The sequence below is a fragment of the Apodemus sylvaticus genome, chromosome 2 (genome assembly GCF_947179515.1).
Source record: "Apodemus sylvaticus chromosome 2, mApoSyl1.1, whole genome shotgun sequence".
Lineage (NCBI taxonomy): Eukaryota > Metazoa > Chordata > Mammalia > Rodentia > Muridae > Apodemus > Apodemus sylvaticus.
This window is the reverse complement of record NC_067473.1, coordinates 65,315,790-65,321,789: the sequence shown is the minus strand read 5'-3', so window position 1 is coordinate 65,321,789 and position 6,000 is coordinate 65,315,790.

Genomic DNA, 6,000 nt, shown 5'->3' with positions numbered 1-6,000 from the left:
GGGTACAGAGTTAAACAAAGAATTCTCACCCGAAGAACTTCAGATGGTGGAGAAGCATCTTAAAATATGCTCAACTTCATTAGTCATCAGGGAAATGCAAATCCAAACAACCCTGAGTTTTCACCTTACACCAGTCAGAATGGCTAAGATTAAAAACTCAGGACACAGCAGGTGTTGGCGAGGATGTGGAGAAAGAGGAACACTCCTCCACTGCTGGTGGGGTTGCAAATTGGCACAACCACTCTGGAAATCAGTCTGGTGGTTCGTCAGAAAACTGGGCACTTCACTTCCAAAAGATCCTGCTATACCACTCCTGGGCATATACCCAGAGGATTCCCCACTATGTAATAAGGATATATGCTCCACTATGTTCATAGCAGCCCTATTTATAATAGCCAGAAGCTGGAAAGAACCCAGGTATCCCTCAACAGAAGAATGGATGCAAAAAAATGTGGTATATCTACACAATGGAGTACTATTCAGCCATTAGAAACAATGAATTCATGAAATTCTTAGGCAAATGGATGGAGCTAGAGAACATCATACTAAGTGAGGTAACCCAGTCTCAAAAGATTAGTCATGGCATGCACTCACTAATAAGTGGATATTAGCCTGGAAAACTGGAATACCCAAAACATAATCCACACATCAAATAAGGTACAAGAAGAATGGAGGAGTGGCCCCTGGTTCTGGAAAGACTCAGTGTAGCAGTATAAGGCAAAACCAGAACAGGGAAGTGGGAAGGGGTGGGTGGGAGAACAGGGGGAGGGAAGGGGTCTTATGTGACTTTCGGAGAGTGGGGGACCAGAAAGGGGGAAATCATTTGAAATGTAAATATAAAATATATTGAATAAAATAAAAATACATTGGAAAAAAAAAAGATATCAGCTATGACCCCAGACCTGAGGTGGGGGTACAGGGACTAGCAAAATCATTGGAAATCAGTGGCCAGTCTACCTAATTGATGAGCTCCAATTTTATTGAGAGTTCTTGTCTTAAAAATAAGATGGAATGTGACTAAGGAATATATTTTATATTGACTTCTGCCATTCATACACAGGAGGTAACATGTGCATGTACTCATACATGCACAGACAGAAATATACACATATACCTACAGATCATATATATAAAAACAAATGTTCAAACCTGTAACTCACCCCTAAGCCTGTGCTGCCAAAAATGCGGTATATTGGGCTTCTCTTAGTGAACATACAGTGAAGGTGATTCGTGACATGCTCTATAGAAAAAATCATGAGTTTGTTTCTGTTGGAATCATCAGGCAAGAGCCATGTGTTCCCTAAATTAAGAACTCAGCTTTGTTCAAATGGCTATAGCCTGTGGGTCAATTAAAGAAACAAGGGTAACTGATGAACTTGTTTTCCTCATGTGGAGTACTACTGAATGATTCAAAACATAGAACATCTATTGTGCCAGGTCAGAAATTTGGGAAGATATTTATAGAAGGGGAAGAGATGTTCAACTAGAGTAAATCAAAGATGCTGTGTGTGATGTTGGTATAATTGACCAGTATAACAAGTTGGGAACATATGGTGTAGACCTAAGGAAATGGCTTTTAAATTCTTTGGTCTTAGGGTCTCATTATATTCAAAACCTATAGAGAGAATATCTTGTGTCTATATGGATTTGGTATTTGTGATTAATAAATTTGATGGCCTATGGCTTAGGTAGAAGATGAAATGAGACATCTGGAAGGTAGAAAGAATTCTGGGACAGTGTCAGAGACAGGAGATTCACCCATGACGATGTGACTAGACAGAAGCAAGGTATCTGAGCACAGGTAACCAGCCATGTGGCAGAATGAGAATAAATGGGTTGTTTTAAGTTATGATCTGGTCAGAGAGGAGCCTAGCTATGTGGCCAAGGTATCTGTAAATATATTTTGAGTCTGAGTCTTATTTCTTGGACCATGGGACTAGGGGAGAGAAACAGCCCTAACATCAACAAATGGTGAACCAATATAAAGTGAGGACTTACTTATAACCCATGTTTAGACTACAAGATGCAGTTAAAAAGCAGAGAAAAGTCAAGATCATGGGACAATAGACATAGTCTTTATAAATAAATAAATAAATAAATAAATAAATAAATAAATAAATAAATAAATAATAAATGACAGGTCAAAGCCAGAGCTTCCCAAAACAGCACAAGACCAGCAGCTGAGATTTCCTAGCCAAGGAGCAGGGACCTACAGAAAGATAGTATGGAAGGTGAATTTTTTTAAAACTCCCTACTGAATTTAAAGGGGCTTCTCCCAAGGACAGAGCACAGTACTGACAAAGGGGAAGAAACAAACTTCCACTTACAGACAAGCTAAATATAGCTGGGTCCAGAGGTGGTTGGGAAAACCCATAGAGACTTCCCAGAAACCACAGCCATGGGCAAAGGCTTGGCATGGCAGGTCAGCTTATCTTGTCCTCTCATGTCATAAGGAAATGGATCCCTATGTTAGCTGTTGTGTCCAGAGTCAGACTGTAGGCCATCTATCCCTGTAAAGAAAGGGACAGGGTCTGCTCCATCCCCTGTGCCTACATTAGTTGTGGACAGGATAAATTTTGGGTTGAAAGGTTTGTGAGTGGATTGGTGTTTCTATCACTCCACTGTCTCAATAAAGGAGGTGGTCTCTTCAGGTTCCATATCTCCAATGTAATAAGTCACAGCTAATGTCACCCTGATTGATTCTTGGGTACCTCTTTTATCCCATGTCTCTGTCTTATCCTAGAGATGGCCTCCTACACCTCCTCACCCCGTCAGTTGCAGATTTCCATTTATTTTCATTGTCATCTAGCCATCTTCCTTACACCTGATCCTCAGCCCCCATTTGCCTTCCCATACCCCTCTCTCAAGTCTCCATCTACCTCTTATGACTAATACATTCCTCCTTCTAAATGACTTTCAAGCTTCTTCCTTTGGGCCTTCCTTATTGCTTAACTTCTTTGGGTCTATAGAATATAGCCTGCTACTTGTATTTTGTGAGTGAGTACACACCATGCATATCCTTTTAGGTCTGGGGGACTTCCTCACTCAGGATGGTATTCTCAAGTTTCATCCATTTTCCTGTAAAATTCATGGTGTCTTTGATTTTAATAACTGAATAGTATTTCATTGCATAGATGTACCAGATTTCCTTTATCCATTCATCAGTTGTGGGACATCTAGGTTATTTCCAATTTCTGGCTATTAGAAATAAAACTGCTTAAGACCCATCCCATGGGCAAGCACCAATTTCTAACCCCATTGATGACACTCTGTTATGCTCACAGACAGGAGCATGTTGTCCTCTGAGAGGTTCCATCCACCACCTGACTCAGACAAATACAGACACCCAGAGACAAACAGTGGATGGAGCTTGAGGACTCTTATGAAAGAATATAAGGAAGGATTGTAGGCCCCAAAGGGAATAGGAACTCCACAGGAAGACCAACAGAGACAACTAACCTGGACCTTTGGGGCTCTCAGTCTGACCAACCAAAAACATGCATGGGTTAGACCTAGACCTTCCCCCTCATAAGCAGCTTGGTCTTCCTGTAGGACTGGAATAAATGAAACAGGAGCTATTCAAAAAGCTGTTCTGTAAAAGTGATATATATGTTCTACTAGCTGGGCTGCTGTGTTTGGCCTCAGAGGGAGAGAAGCACCTAGCCTCTCAAAGGCTTGAAGTGTCAGGCTTTCTGGAATACCCAGAGGTCCTGCCCCAGACACTTAAAGGAGAAGGGGAAAGCGTGGGAGGAAGGATTGTGGGAGGGGGTGAGCAGGATGACAGTGAGCAGGATGGGAAGTGAATAAGAAAAAAAGAATTAAATTGTTTATCAGCTTAGGTATTCTCCGGTGGAAGTCTTGGGGTCACTTAAGTATACTAGCATATCATCTGCAAATAGTGATATTTTGACTTTTCCTTTCCAATTTGTACACTTTTGACCTCCTATTGTTGTCTGATTGCTCTGGCTAGGACTTCAAGTACTGTATTGAATAGACAGGGAGAGAGTGGGCAGCCTTGTCTGGTCCCTGATTTTAGTGGGATTGCTTCAAATTTCTCTCCATTTAACTTGATGTTGGCTACCAGTTTGCAATATATTGCTTTCACTATGATTAGGTATGGGCCTTGGATTCCCTATCTCTCCAAGATTTTATCATGAAGGGATGCTGGATTTTGTCAAATGCCTTTTCAGCATCTAATGAAATGACCATGTGGTTTTTTTTTTTCCTTTAGTTTGTTTATGTAGTAGATTACCATGATGGATTTCCATATATTGAACCATTCCTACACCCCTGGGATGAAGACTACCTGATCATGGTGAATTATAGTTTTGATGTATTATTGGATTTGGTTGGCCAGGATTTTGTTCAGTATTTTTGCATCAATATTCATGAGGGAGATAAACAAGTTCAGCAGAGTGGCTGGATATAAAATTAACTCAAGCAAATCAGTAGCCTTCCTCTAATCAAAGGATAAACAAGATGAGAAAGAAATTAGGGAAATGATACCCTTCATAATAGTCCCAAATAATATTTCATTTATACCTACGTGTGACCCTAACAAAGCAAGTGAAAGATCTGCATGACAAGAACTTCAAGCCTCTGAAGAAAAAATAGAAAAAGGTCTCAGAAGATGGAAAGATGCCCCATATTCATTGATTGGCAAGATCAATATAGTAAAAATGGCCATCTTACCAAAAGTAATCTACAGATTCAATGCAAACCCCATCAAAATTCCCAATCAATTCTTCATAGATCTAGAAAGAGCAATTCTCAAATTCATCTGGAATAACAAAAATCTCAGGATAGCAAAAACTATTCTCCACAACTAAAGATCTGGGGGAATCACCATCCTTGACCTCAAGCTCTAATAGTGATTAAAAAAAAAGCTGTTTGGTATTGGTATGCAGGCAGGCAGGAGGAAGATCAATGGAATAGAATTGAAGACCCAGAAAAGAATCCACACAAGTACAGTCACTTGATATTTGAGAAAGGAGCTAAAAACATCCGGTGGAAAAAAGACAGCATTTTTAACAAATGGTGCTGGATCAACTGGAGGTCAGCATGCAGAAAAGTGCAAATAGACCCATTTTTATCTCTTTGTACAAAACTCAAGTCCAAGTGGATCAAGGATCTACACATAAAACCAGACACACTGAAACTTATAGAGGAGAAAGTGGGGATGATCTTGAACACATGGGCACAGGGGGAAAGTTCCTGAACAGAACACCAATGACTTATGCTCAAAAAACAAGAATCGACAAATGGGACCTCATAAAACTGCAAAGCTTCTGTAAGGCACAGGACATGGTCAATAGGCCAAAATTGCAACCAACAAATTGGGAAAAGATCTTTACTAATTCTACATCTGATAGAGGGCTAATATCCAATGTATACAAAGAACTCAAGAAGTTAGTCTCCAGAGAATCAAATAACCCTATTAAAAAATGGGGTACAGAGCTAAACAGGGAATTCTCAACTGAAAAAACTCAAATGGTTCTAAAGCACCTAAAGAAATGTTCAGCATCCTTAGTTGTCAGGGAAATGCAAATCAAAACAACACCAAGATTCTATCTCACACCAGTCAGAATGGCTAAGATGAAAAAATCAGGGGACAGCAGATTCTGGAGAGGAAGTGGGAAAAAAGGAACACTTCTCCATTATTGGTGGGATTACAAGCTAGTAAAACCACTCTAGAAATCAGTTTGGCAATTCCTCAGAAAATTAGACATAGTATTACCTGAGTACCCAGCTATACCACTTCTGGGCATATACCCAGAAGATGTTCCTACATGTAATAAGGACACATGCTTCACTATGTTCTTAGCTGCCTTATTTATAATAGCCAGAAGCTGAAAAGGATCCAGATGTCCTTCAACAGAGGATTGGATACAGAATCTGTGGAATATATACACAATGGAGTACAATTCAGCTATTAAAAACAATGAATTCATGAAATTCTTAGGCAAATGGATGGAACTAGAAAGTGTCATCCTGAGTGAG